Genomic DNA, 13,969 nt, shown 5'->3' on the forward strand with positions numbered 1-13,969 from the left:
TTTTCAAACTGTTCAATCAAAAGAATGGTTGAGCTCTATGAGATGAATGCACACATCACAAAGAAGTTTCTTGGGAAGATTTTGTCTAGTTTTTATGTGAAGATATTTCCTGTTTCATCATAAGCCTCAAACTCTCAAAAATATGCCTTTACAGATTCTACAAAAATACTATATCCAAATTGCTCAATCCAATGAAAGGTTCTAATCTGTGAGATGAATGTGCACCTCACAAGGAGGTTTCTCAGAAAGCCTCTCTCTAATTTTTATGTGAAGATATTTCTTTTTTCACCATAGGCTTCAAAGGACTCATAAATATCCCTTTGCTGACTCTGCAAGAACAGTTTCCAGACTGACCAGAGAAAAGAAAATTTTACCTCTGTGAGATGAGTGCTTACATCACAAAGCTGTTTCTGAGAAACCGTGTTTATACTTTTTATGTGAATATATTTCCTTTTTCACCATAGGCCTCAAAGCACTCATAAATATCCCTTTGCAGATTCTACAAAAAGACTGTTTCCAAACTGTTCAATCAAAAAAATGGTTGAGCTCTATGAGATGAATGCACGCATCACAAAGAAGTTTCTTGGGAAGCTTCTGTCTAGTTTTTATGTGAAGATATTTCCTGTTTCATCATAAGCCTCGAAGCTCTCAAAAATATGCCTTAACAGATTCTGCAAAAATACTGTATCCAAATTGCTCAATCCAATGAAAGGTTCAAATCTGTGAGATGAATGCACACATCACAAGGAGTTTTCTTAGAAAGCTTCTCTCTAGTTTTCATGTGAAAATATTTCCTTTTTCACCATAGGCATCAAAGCATCACAAATATCCCTTTGCAGATTCTACCAAAATACTGTTTACAAACTGCTCAATCAAAAGGATGTTTCAATTCTGTGAGATGAATTCTCGCATCTCCAAGATGTTTCACAGAAAGCTTCTGTCCAGTTTTTACATGAAGATAATTCCTTTTTCACCATAGGCCTCAAAGCGCTGACAAATATCCCTTTGCAGATTTTACAAGAACAGAATTTCCAATCTGCTCAATGAAGAGAAATGGTTAACTCTGTGGGATGAAATCACACATCACAAAGCAGTTTCTCTGAAATATTCTGTCTAGTATTTATGTAAAGATAATTCCTTTTTCAATGTAGGACACAAAGTTCTAACTAATAACCATTTGGAAATTCTACAAAATACTGTTTCCAAACTGCTCATCAAAAGAAAGGTTCACCTCTCTGGGATGAATACATATATCAAAAAGTTGTTTCTCAGAAAGCTTCTATCTTGTTTTTATGTGGACGTGTTTCCTTTTTCACCATGGGCCTCAAAGTGCTCAAAATTATCCCTTTGCAGATCCTAAAAAAAGACTGTTTCCAAACTGCTGAGTCAAAGGAATGGTTCAACTCTGTGAGATGAATGCACACATCACAAAGAGGCTGTTCACAAACCTTCTTTATAGTTTTTATGTGAAGATATTTCCTTTTAACCATAGACCTCAAAGCACTCACAAATATACCTTTGCAGATTCTACAAACAGACGGTTTCCCAACTGCTCAATCAAAAGAATTGTTGAAATCTGTGAGATGAATGCATACATCACAAGGCAGTTTCTCAGAATTCTTTAGTCTAGTTTTTATGTGGACATATTTTCTCTTTCACCATAGGCCTCAAAGTACTCAGAAATATCCCTTTGCAGATTCCACAAAAAGATGTTTCCAAACTGCTCAATCAAAAGAAAGTTTCAATTCTGTGAGATGAATGCACACATCACTAAGAAGTTTCTCAGTAGGCTTCTGTCTAGTTTTTACGTGAAGACAATTCCTTTTTCACCATGAGGCTCTATGCACTCACAAATATCCCTTAGCAGATTCTAAAAAAACAGAGTTTCCCAACTGATCAAAGAAAAGAATCATTTACCTCTGTGAGATGAACGAAGACATCACATAACAGTTTCTCAGAAACCTTCTTTATAGTTTTCTTTGAAGATACTTATTTTTCTGCCTAGTCCTCAAAGTGCTCAAAAATATCCATTTGCAGATTCTGTAAAAATACCATTTCCAAACTGCTCAATCAAAAGAGAGGTTCAACTCTGTGAGATGAATGCACACATCTCAAAGAAGTATCTGAGAAACTTTCTTTTTACTTTGTATGTGAAGATATTTCCTTTGTCAACATAGGACTCAAAGGGCTCAAAAATACTCCTTTTCAGATTGTACAAGAACAGATTTTCCAGACTGAACAGAGAAAATAAACCCTTACCTCTGTGAGATGAATGCACACATCACAAGGCTGTTTTTAGGAAACCTGCTTTACAGTTCTTATGTGAAGATATGTCCTTTTCCACCATAGGCCTCACAACACTCCAAATATCCACTTGCAGATTCAACAAAAAGAGTGTTTCTAAAACGTTCATTCAAAGGAAAGGTTCAACTCTGTGAGATGAATGCAAACAACACAAAGAAGTTTCTCAGAATCCTTCTTTCTAATTTCAATGTTAAGATATTTCCTTTTCCACCATATGCATCAAAGTGCTCTAAATATCCACATGCAGATACTACAAAAAGTCTTTTTCCAAACTGCTAAATCAAAAGTGTGGTTTAACTCTGTGAGATGAATACACACATCACTAAGAAGTTTATCAGAATGCTTCTGTCTAGTTTTTATATGAAGATATTTCCTTTTTCAAAAAAGGCCTTTAATAACAACAAATATCCACTTACAGATCCAACAAAAAGAGTATTTCAAAACTGGTCAATAAAAAGAAAGTTTGAACTCGGTGTGATGAATGCACACATCACAAAGCAGTTTCTCAGAATGCTTCTGTCGAGTTTTTATGTGAAGATATTTCCTTTTCCACTGGAATCTGCAAAGCACTTGAAATATCCAATTTCAGATACCACAAAAAGAGTGTTTCAAAACTGCTAAATCAAAAGAAATGTTCAAATCTGTGAGGGAAATGCACACATCACAAAGAAGTCTCTCAGAATACTTTTGTCCAATTTTTACATGAAGATATTTCCTTTTCCACCACAGGCCTTAAAGCACTCCAAATATCGATTTGCAGATACTACAAAATGACTATTTTCAAACTGCTCAAACAAAACAGTTGTTCAACTCTGTGAGTTGAATGAACACATCAGAAAGAAGTTTCTCAGAATGCTTCTGTCTAGTTTTTATGTGAGGATATTTCCTTTTCCATCGTAGGCCACAAATCGCTCCAAATATCCACTTGCAGATTCTACAAAAAGAATGTTTCAAAACTGCTTAATCAAAAGAAAGGTTCAACTCTGTGAGATGAATGCAAACATCACAAAGAAGTTTCCCAGAATGCTTCTGTCTAATTTTTACATTCAGGTACTTCCTTTTCCACCATAGGCCTCAAAGTGCTCCAAATGTCCACCTGCAGATTCTACAAAAAGAGTGTTTCAAAACTACTCAATCAAAAGAATGCTTCACGTCTTTGAGAAAAATGTATCCATCACAATGAAGTTTCTCAGAATGCTTCTGTCTAGTTTTTATGTGAAGATATTTCCTTTTGAACGTAGGCCTCAAAGTGCTGCAATATCCAATGGCAGATTCTACAAAAAGAGTGTTTCAAAATTGCTGAATCAAAAGAACCGTTCAACTTGGCGAGATGAACGCACCCATCAAAAAGAAGGTTCTCAGAATGTTTCTGTCTAATTTTTATGTGAAGATATTTCACTTTCCAGAAGAGGCTGCAAAGCTCTCCAAATATCCACTTGAAGATTCTACAGAAAGAGTGTTTCGAAACTGTTCAATGAAAAGAAAAGTCCAACTCTGTGGGATGAATGCACACATCACACAGAAGTTTCTCAGAATGCTTCAGTCTAGTTTTTGTGTGAAAATATTTCCTTTTCCACCATTGGCCACAAAGCGCTCCAAATATCCACATGCAGATACTACAAAAAGATTGTTTCCAAACTGCTCAATCAAAAGAGTCTTTCAACTCCCCCAGATGAATGTACACATCACTAAGAAGTTTCTCAGAATGCTTCTGTCTAGTTTTTATGTGAAGATATTTCCTTTTCAAATATAGTCCTCTAAGCGTTCCAAACATACATTTGTAGATGCTACAAAAAGAAAGTTTCCAACTGCTCAATCAAAAGATAGGTTCAACTCTGTGAGTTGAATGCACACATCTCAAAGAGGTTTCTCAGAATGCTTCTCTCTAGTTTTTATGTAAAGATATTTCCTTTTCCACAAGAGGCCGCAAAGCACTCAAAATATCCATTTGCCTATTCCGCAAAAAACTGTTTCCAAACTGCTCAATCAAAAGAAAGTTTCAGCTCTGTAAGAAGAAGGCACACATCACAAAGAAATTTCTCAGAAAGTTTCTGTCTATTTTTTATGTGAAATTATTTTCGGTTTCCCTAGAGGCCACAAAGGGCTCCAAAATATCCCTTTGCAGATTCTAGAAAACGACTTATTCAAAACTTTTCAAAATAAAGAAAGGTTCAGCTCTGTGAGATGAATGCACACATCACAAAGAAGTTTATCTGAATGCTTCTGTCTAGTTTTTACGTGAAGATATTTCCTTTTCAACTATAGGCTGCAAAGCACTCCAACTATCCACTTGCAGATTATATAAAAAGAGTGTTTTGAAACTTCTCAATCAAAAGAAAGTTTCAACTCTGTGAGATGAACACCTACAACACAAGGAGGTTTCTCAGAAAGTTTCTGTCTAGTTTTTATGTGAAGATATTTCCTATTGTCCCAGAGGCCTCAATAGGTTCACAAATGTCCCTTTGCAGATTGTACAAAACGACTGTTTCCAAACTGCTCCATCAAAAGAAAGGTTTACCTCTGTGATATGAATGCACACATCACAAAGAAGTTTCTCAGAATGCTTCTGTCTAATTTTAATGTGAAGATATTTCACTTTCCACTGTAGTCTGCAAAGCCCTCCAAATATCCAATTGCAAATTCTACAAAAGGAATGTTTCCAAACTGCTCAATCAAAAGAAAGATTCAATTCTGTGAGATGAACACACAAGTCACAAGAAGTTACTCAGAATGCTTCTGTCTAGTTTTTACATGAAGTTATTTCTTTTCCACTATAGGCTACAAAGCACTCCAAATATACACGTGCAGATTCTATAAAAAGAGGGTTTCCAAACTGCTCAATCAAAAAAAAGGTTGAACTCGGTGAGATTAATGCAAAAATCACAGAGAAGTTTCTCAGAATGCTTCTGTCTAGGTTTTAGGTGAAGATATATCCTTTCCTCTATAGGTCCCAAACACTACAAATACCCACTTGTAGATACTACAAGAAGAGTGTTTCAAAACTACTCAATCAAAAGAAAGGTTCAACACTGCGAAATGAATGCATACATAAAAAAGAAGTTCCTCAGAATGCTTCTGTCAAGTTTTTATGTCAATATATTTCCTTTTTCAACGTATGTCTCAAAGCATTCCAAATATCCATTTGCAGATAGTACAGAAAGACAGTTTCTAAACTGCTCAATCAAAAGAAAGGTTCAACTCTGTGAGATGAATGCACATATCAGAAGGCAGTTTCTCAGAATGTTTCTGTCTAGTTCTTATCTGAAGATATTTCCTATTTCCCCAGAGGCTTCAGTGGTCTGAAAAATATCCCTCTACAGAGTCTACAAAACGACTGTTTCCAAACTGCTCAATCAATACAAAGTTTCAAGTCTGTTAAATGAATGCACACTTCAAAAAGAAGTTTCTCAGAATGCTTCTGTCTATTTTTTATGTGAAGATATTTCTTTTTCACCATAGGTCTCAAAGCGCTCCAAATATCCACTTGCAGATTCTACGAAAAGACTGATTACAAAGTGCCCAATCAAAAGAAAGTTTCAACACTGTGAGATTAAAGCACACATCAGAAATAATTTTCTCAGAAATTTTCTGTTTAGTTTTTATGTGAAGATATTTCCTATTACCCCATAGGCCTCAAAGGGCTCACAAACACCCCTTCACAGATTCTACAAAACGACTGGTTCCAAACAGTTCAATCAAAAGGAAGTTCAACTCTGGAGATGAAGGCACACATCACAAAGAAGTTTCTTAGAATGCTTCTGTCTAGTTTCTATGTGAAGATATCACCTTTTCGACTACAGGTCACAAAGCGCTCCAAATATCCACTTGCAGATTCTACAAAAAGAGTTTTTCAAAGCTGCTCTATCAAAAGAAAGGGTCAACTCTGTGAGATGAATGCACACATCACAAAGAAGTTTCTCAGAATGCTTCTTTCTAGATTCATGTGAAGATATTTCCTTTTCCACTGTAAGAAGCAAAGGGATCTAAATACCCACTTACAGATTCTACAAAAACAGTATGTCCAAACTGCTCAATTGACAGTAAGGTTCAACTCTGAGATATGAATGCACACATCACAAAGTAGTTTCTCAGAATGCTTCTGTCTAGTTTTTATGTAAAGATATATTCCTTTCCACCACAGGTGGCAAAGCACTCAAAATATCCACTTGCAGAATCTACAAAAAGAGTGTTTCAAAACTGCTCTGTCAAAAGAAAGCTTCAACTCTGTTAGTAGAATGCAGACATCAAAAAGAAGTTTCTCAGAATGCTTCTGTGTAGTTTTTATGAGAAAATATTTCCTTTTCCACCATAGGCCTCAAAGTGCTCTAAAAATCCCCTTGCAGGTTTTATAAAAAGAGTGTTGAAAAACTGCTCAATAAAAAGAAAGGTTCAACTCTGTGAGATGACTGCACACATCACAAAGAAGTTTCTCAGAATGCTTCTTTCTAGTTTTTATGTGAATATATTTCTTTTCCACCATAAGCCGCAAAGCGCTCCAAATATCCACTTGCACATTCTACAAAAAGAGTGTTTCAAAACTGATCAATCAAAAGATAAATTCAACTCTGTGAGATGAATGCACACATCACAAAGAAGTTTGTCAGAATTCTTCTGTCTCTTTTTTATGTGAAGATATTAACTTTTTCCAACATAGGTCTCAAAGTACTCCAAATATCCAATTGCAGTTTCTACAAAAACAGTGTTTCACAACTGCTCAATCAAAAGAAAAGTTCAACACTGTGAGGTGAATGCACACATCACAAAGAAGTTTCTCAGAGTACTTCTGTGTACTTCGTATGTGAAGATATGTCTTTTCCACCATAGGCCTCAAAGCGCTCCAAGTATTCACTTGCAGATTGTACAAAAAGAGTGTTTCAACAATGGTCAATTAAAAGAAAGATTCAACTCTGTGAGATGAATGCAAACATCACAAAGAAGTTTCTCAGAAAGCTCCTGCTTAGTTTTTATGTGAAGATATTTCCTTTTCCACCAAAAGCCCCAAGGCTCACCAAACATCCCCTTGCAGATCCTACAAAAGGACTGTTTCAAAACTGCTCAATCAAAAGAAGGGTTCAGCTCTCTGAGACGAATGCACACATCAAAAAGAAGTTTCTCAGAATGCTTCTATCAAGTTTTTATATGAAGATACTTCCTTTTCCATCATAGGCCTCAAAGCGCTCCAAATATCCATCTGCAGATTCTACAAGAAAAGTGCTTCAAAACTGCTTAATCAAAAGATAGTTTCAACCCTGTGAGTTAAATACACACATCACAAATAAGTTTCTCAGAATACTTCTTTCTGGTATTTATGTGAAGATATGTCGTTTTTCACTATAGGCCTCAATCTCCTCCAAATATCCATTGGCATATACTACAAAAAGAGTGTTTCAAAACTCCTCAATCAAAAGAAATGTTCAACTCTTTGAATTGAATGCACACATCAAAAGGGAGTTTTTCAGAATGCTTCTGTTTAGTTTTTCTGAAGATATTTCCTTTTCCACCATAGACCCCAAACATCTGCAAACATCCACAGGCAGATTCTGCAAAAGAGTGTTTCAAAACTGCTCAATCAAAAGAAAGTTTTAACTCTGTGAGTTGAATACACTCATCACAAATAAGTTTCTCAGAATGCTTCTGTCTAGTATTTATGTGAAGATATGTCCTTTTCCACCGTATGCCTGAATCCGCACCAAATATCCATTTGAAGATGCTACAAAAAGAGTGTTTCAAAACTGATCAATCAAAGGAAAGGTTCCATTCTGTGAGTTGAATGCACACATCACAAAGAAGTTTCTCAGATTATTTCTGAGTAGTTTTTATGTGAAGATATTTCCTTTTCCATCGTAGGCCCCAAAGTGCTCCAAACATCCAAAGGCAGATTCAACAAAAAGAGTGTTTCAAAACTGTTCTACCAAAAGAAATCTTCAACTCTGTGAGGTGAACACACACATCAGTAAGAAGTTTCTCAAAATGCTTCTGTCTAATTTTTATATGAAGATATATCCTTTTCCACCATTGACCTCAAGGTGCTCCAAATATCCACTTGCAGATTCTACAAATAGAGTGTTTAAAAACTGCTCAGTCAAAAGGAAGGTTAAATTCTGTGAGATGAATGCACACATCACAAACAAATTTCTTAGAATACTTCTGTCTAGTTTTTATGTGAAGATAATTGCTTTTCCTCCATGGGCCTGAAATGCTCCAAATATCCAATTGCAGATTCTACAAAAAGAGTGTTTTAAAACTGGTCAATCAAAAGAAAGGTTCAACACTGTGAGATCAATGAACACATCACAAAGAAGTTTCTCAGAATGCTTCTGTCTTGTTTTTATGTGAAGATATTTCCTTTTCCACTGCAGGACTCAAAGTGATCCATATATGCACTTGCAGATTCTACAAAAAGAGTGTTTCAAAACTGCTCAATCAAAAGAAAGTTTCAACTCTGTGAGATGAATGGACACATCACAAAGAACTTTCTCAGAATGCTTTTGTCTAGTTTTTACGTGAAGATATTTCCTTTTGCAACATAGGCCTCAAAGTGCTCCAATCACCACTTGCAGATTCTACAAAAAGAGTGCTTCAAAACTGTTTAATTAATAGAAAGGTTCAACTGTGTGAGATGAATGCACACATCACAAAGTAGTTTCTCTGAATGCTCCTGTCAAGTTTTTATGTGAAGATATTTCCTTTTCCAGTAAATGTTGCATATCATGCAAAATATCCACTTTCAGATTCAACAAAAACTGTGTTTTAAAACTGCTCAATCAAAATAAATGTTCAAACTTGTGGGTTGAATGCACACATCACAAAGAACTTTCTCAGAAATCTTCAGTCTAGTTTTCATGTGAAGATATTTCATTTCCCAGCATAGGCCTCAAAGCGCTCCAAATATCCAATTGCAGATTGTAGAGAAAGACTGTTTCAACACTGATCAATTAAAAAAAAGATTCAACACTGAGAGATGAATGCAAATATCACAAAGAAGTTTCTCAGAATTCTCATGTTTAGTTTTTATGGGAAGATATTTCCTTTTTCACCATAGGCCCTAAGGCACTCCAAACATCCACTTGTGGATTGTACAAAAGGACTGTTTCAAAACTGCTCAAACAAAAGAAGCTTTCAACTCTGTGAGATGAATGCACACATCCCAAAAACTTTCTCAGAATGCTTCTGTCAAGTTTTTACGTGAAAATATTTCCTTTTCCACCATAGGCCTCAATCCACTTCAAATATCCATTTGCAGATACTATAAAAAGACTGTTTCAAAACTGCTCAATCAAAAGAAAGTTTCCACTCTGTGAGGTGAATGTGAACAGCACAAAGAAGTTTCTCAGATTACTACTGTGTAGTTTTTATTTGAAGATGTTTCCTTTTCCACCATAGGCCCCAATGTGCTCCAAATATCCACCTGCAGATTCTACAAAAAGAGTGTTTCAAAACTGCTCTATCGGAAGAAAGGTTCAACTCTGTGAGATGAACACAAACATCACAAAGAAGTTTCTCAGAATGCTTCTGTCTAATTTTTATGTGAAGATATTTCCTTTTCCACCAAAGGGCTCAAAGTGCTCCAAATATCCACTTGCAGATTCTAAGAAAACAGTGTTTCAAAACTGCTCAATAAATAGAAATGGTCAACTCTTTGGGATGAATGCACACAAGAAAAAGAAGTTTCCCAGACTGCTTCTTTCTGATCTTTATATGAAGATATTTCCTTTTTCAGCATTGACCTCAGAGATCTTCAAATATCCACTTGCAGATTCGTCAAATAGATTATTTAAAAACTGCTCAATCAAAAGAATGGTTCGACTCTGTGAGATGGTGGCAAATATCACATAGATGTTTGTCCGAATGCTTTTGTCTAGTTTTTATGTGAAGATATTTCCGTTTCCAACATAGGTCTGAAAGCTCTCCAAATATCCACTTGCAGATTGTACAAAAAGAATGTTTCAAAAATGCTGAATAAAAATAAATTTTCAAGTTGGTGAGATGAATGCACACATCAAAAAGAAGTTTCTCAGAATGCTTCTGTCCAGTTTTTATGTGAAGATATTTCTTTTTCCACCTTAGGCCACAAAGTGCTCCTCATATCCACTTGCAGAGTCTACAAAAAATGTGTTTCAAAACTGTTCAAACAAAAGAAAGTTTCAACTCTGTGAGTTGAAACCAGACATCACAAAGTAGTTTCTCAGAATGCTTCTGTCTTGTTTTTATGAGAAGATTTTTCCTTTTCCACAATAGTACATAAAGTGCTCCAAATATCCACTTGCAGATTCTACAAAAGGAGTGATTCAAAACTGCTAAATCAAAAGAAAGATTCAACTCTGAGAGATGAATGCACACATAGCAAAGTAGTTTCTCAGAATGATTCTGTCTAGTTTATTGGGAAGATATTTCCTTTTCCACCATAGGCCCCAAAGGGCTCCAAATATCCACTTTCAGATTGCACAAAAAGTGTGTTTCAAAACTGCTCAATCAAAAGAAAGGTTGAACTCTGTGAGATGAATGCACACATCACAAAGAAGCTACTCAGAATGCTTCTGTCTAGCTTTTATGTGATGGTATCTCCTTTTCCACCATAGGCCAGAAATCACTCAAAATATCTGCTTGCAGGTACTACGAAAAGAGTGTTTCAAAACTCCTCAAACAAAAGAAAGGTTCAACTCTGTGAGATGAATGCACACATCACAAAAAAGTTTATGAGAATGATTCTGTCTGGTTTTTACGTGAAGGTGTTCCCTTTTCCACCATAGGCCTCAAAGGGCTCCAAATATCCAATTGCAGATTCTACACAAAGATAGTTTAACAACTGTTCAATCAAAAGAAAAGTTCAACTCTGTGAGTTGAATGCACACATCACAAAGAAGTTTCTGAGAATGTTTCTGTCTAGTTTTTATGTGAATATATTTCCTTCTCCACCATAGGCCTCAAAGCGCTCCAAATATCCACTTGCAGATTCAACAAAAAGAGTGTTTGAAAACTTCTCAATCAAAAGAGAGGTTGAAATCTATGAGATGAATGCATACATCACAAAGAAGTTTCACAGAGTGCTTCTGTCTACCTTTTATTTGAAGAAATTTCCTTTTCCAACATAGGCCACAAAACGCTCCAAATATACAGTTGCAGACTCTAAAGAAAGAGTGTTTCAAGCTCCTCAATCTAAAGAAAGGTTCAACTCTGTGAGTTGAATGCACTCATCAGAAAGATGTTTCTTATAATACTTCTGTGTCATTTTTAAGTGAAGATATTTCCTTTTCTACCATAGGCCTCAAAGCACTCCAAATATCCACTTGCAGATTCTACAAAAAGAGTGTTTCAAAACTGCTCAATCAAAAGAAAGGTTCAACACTGTAAGATGAATGCACACATCTCAAAGGAGTATCTCAGAATGCTTCTGTGTAGTTTTTATGTGAAGACATTTCCTTTTCCACCATATGACTCAAAGAACTCTGAATCTCCAATTGCTGATTCTACAAATAGAGTGTTTAAAAGCTGCTCAATCAAAAGAAAGTTTGAACTCTTCGAGATGAAAGTGCACATCATGGAGAAGTTTCTCAGATTCTTCTGTGAAGTTTTTATGTGAAGATATTTCTTTTCTACCATAGGCCTCAAAGCGCTCCAAATATCCACTTACAGATTCCACAAAAAGAGTGTTTCAAAACTGTTCAATGAAAAGAGAGGTTCAATTCTGTGAGATGAATGCACACATCACAAAGAGGTTTTTCAGAATGCTTCTGTCTAGTTTTTATGTGAAGATAGTTCCTTTTCGACAATAGTCTACAAAGCCCTCAAAATACACATTTGCAGATTCTGCAAAAAGAGTTTTTCAAAACCACTCAATTAAAAGAAAGGTTCACCTCTGTGAGATGAATGCACACATCACAAAGAAGTTTCTCAGAAAGCTTCTGTGTAGTTTTTATGTGAAGATATTTCATTTTCCACCATTGGCCCCAAAGCGCTCCAAATATCCCCAGCAGTTTCTATAAAGAGTGTTTCAAAACTGCTTAAAAGAAATCTTCAACTCTGTGAGATGAACACACACATCACAAAGCAGATTCTCAGAATGTTTCTAATTTTTATGTGAAGATATTTCCTTTTCCACCATAGGTCTCAATGCCCTCAAAATATCCACTTGCAAATTCTACAAAAAGAGTATTTCAAAACTGCTCAATCAAAAGAAAGGTTTAAATCTGTGAGATGAATGCACACATCACAAAGAAGTTTCTCAGAATGCTTCTGTCTAATTATCATGTGAAGATATTTCCCTTTCCACTAAAGGCCACAAAGAACTCCAAATATCCACTTTCAGGTTCTACAAAAACAGTGTTTCAAATCGGCTCAATCAAAATAAAAGTTCAGCCCGGTGAGATGAATGCACACATCTCAAAATTGTGTCTCAGAATGCTTCTATCTGGTGTTTATGTGAAGATATTTCTTTTGCACCTTAGGCCCCTATCTACTTGCAGATTCTACAAAAAGAGTGCTTCAAAGCTGCTGTATCTAAAGCAGTGTTCAACGTTGTGAGATGAATGCACACATCACAAAGAAATTTCTCAGAATGCCTATGTCTTGTTTTTAAGTGAAGATGTTTCCTTTTCCATCGTAGGCCTCAAATCGATCCAAATATCGACTTGCAGACTCTCCAAAAAGAGTGTTTGAAAACTTCTCTATCAAAAGAAAGTTTCAACTCTGTGAGATGAAGGCACACATCACAATGAAGTTTCTCAGAATGCTTCTGTTTAGCTTTTAAATGAAGATATTTCCTTTTCCGTCATAGACCTCAAAGCACTTGAAATATCCACTTGCAGATTCTACAAAGGAGTGTTTCAAAGCTATTGAATCAAAAGAAAGTTTCAACTCTGTGAGATGAATGCACACATTACAAAGAGGTTTCTCAGAATGCTTCTGTCTAGTTTTTATGTTAAAATATTTCCTTTTCCACCATAGGCTGCAAATCTCTCCAAATATCCACTTGCAGTTTCTACAAAAAGAGTGTTTCTAAACTGCTCAATCAAAAGAAAGGTTCAACTCTGTGAGTTGAATGCACATATCACTAAGAAGTTTCTCAGAACACTTTTGTCTAGTTTCTGTGCGAAGTTATTTCCTTTTCCACCATATGCCACAAATCGCTAAAAATATCAAGTTGCAGATTCTACAAAAAGAGTGTTTCAAAACTGCTCAATCAAAAGAAAGGTTCAACTCTGTGACATGAATGCAAACATCACAAAGAGGTCTCTCAGAATGCTTCTGTCTAGTTTTTATGTAAAGATATTTCCTTTTTCACCATGGGCTGCAAAGCACCCCAAATACCCACATGCAGAATCCATAAAAAGAGGGTTTCAAAACTGCTCAATATATAGAAAGCTTCTACTCTGTGAGATGAATGCACACGTCACTAAGATGTTTCTCAGAATACTTCTATCTAGTTTTTATGTGAAGATATTACCTTTTCGACCTTAGGCCTCAAAACGCTCCAAATATCCACTTGCAGATTCTACAAAAAGAGTGTTTCAAAAATGCTCAATCAAAAGTAAGGTTCCACTCTGTGTGATGAATGCACACATCACAAACAAGGTTCTGTGAATGCTTCTGTCTAGTTTTTATGTGAAGATATTTCTTTTCCACCTTAGCACTAAAAGTGCTGCAAATATGCTCTTTCAGACTCTAC

Source organism: Pongo pygmaeus, chromosome 12 (genome assembly GCF_028885625.2).
Source record: "Pongo pygmaeus isolate AG05252 chromosome 12, NHGRI_mPonPyg2-v2.0_pri, whole genome shotgun sequence".
NCBI lineage: Eukaryota > Metazoa > Chordata > Mammalia > Primates > Hominidae > Pongo > Pongo pygmaeus.